Genomic DNA, 912 nt, shown 5'->3' with positions numbered 1-912 from the left:
GAATGTACAAATGCGCTTTACACAATTGATGTATATATGGATTGTGATAAGAGTTGTATAAGCCCCTAATAAAATGATTAAGAAAAAAAAGGTAATTAGACTAAATCTTATTCTTATGAATCTCAGGGAAAAAGCAAGAAAAATAATTCCATTGAGCCATCCCCATCCAAAGTATGATGACTACTGACCACTAGAACATAAAGCAGAATCAAAGGATGTGATTCCTATTAAATGAATATTTTAGTTATAAGATTACTAAACTTCAGGCTAGGAGAGTCAGGTCCCAGATTTCCCCCAGGACCAGAGATAGTCATAAAGGTCAAGGGCAGACCTGGAATTATGTACAATTTCTTTCTTTTCAATCGTTTGTTTTCTTTTTGTTTGGTCTCTGTGGTTGCTGGTTTGCCTACTTACCGTATATAAGATAAGCATGGGAAGCAAGTTTGAGAAGAAAGCAATGGGACCAACAGTCCCAGAGGGCAATTGAGGGGGGTGGGGAGAAGAAAGTGGGGGAAGGGAGCAGTGAGCAAACAACGCCTTGGACAGGGGAAAAACTAGGGAATAAAAATCAACACCAAGGAGGACATAGAGATCTTGAGGTGTTGGAGCAACAGCAATCTAGCTGAGAGGAATTACTAAGAGGTAGAAAAAGGACCAGCATAATGATGGGGCAGGAGGAAGGTAAACGGAAACAGAGGAAAGATATAGGAATCAAATCTAGATATAGAGGTATAAGCAGAGGTATGTACATATGTAAATATATTAAATAGTAAAAATAGAGGTCTTTGCCTATGTACATTTATTTATTTGGCAATGCAATTAAGTAGTGGACAGACTTTGGACCTCTGCTCATGCCCTCCCTCAATGCAAGAACACTTTGTTCTAACAACCTGGCATTCTCTGATGTTCATC

This window comes from Echinops telfairi, unplaced genomic scaffold (genome assembly GCF_000313985.2).
Source record: "Echinops telfairi isolate 266 unplaced genomic scaffold, ASM31398v2 ScPeMD7_18;HRSCAF=68, whole genome shotgun sequence".
Taxonomy (NCBI): domain Eukaryota; kingdom Metazoa; phylum Chordata; class Mammalia; order Afrosoricida; family Tenrecidae; genus Echinops; species Echinops telfairi.
The sequence above is the reverse complement of the archived record's forward strand: the minus strand, read 5'-3'. Positions refer to the sequence as shown.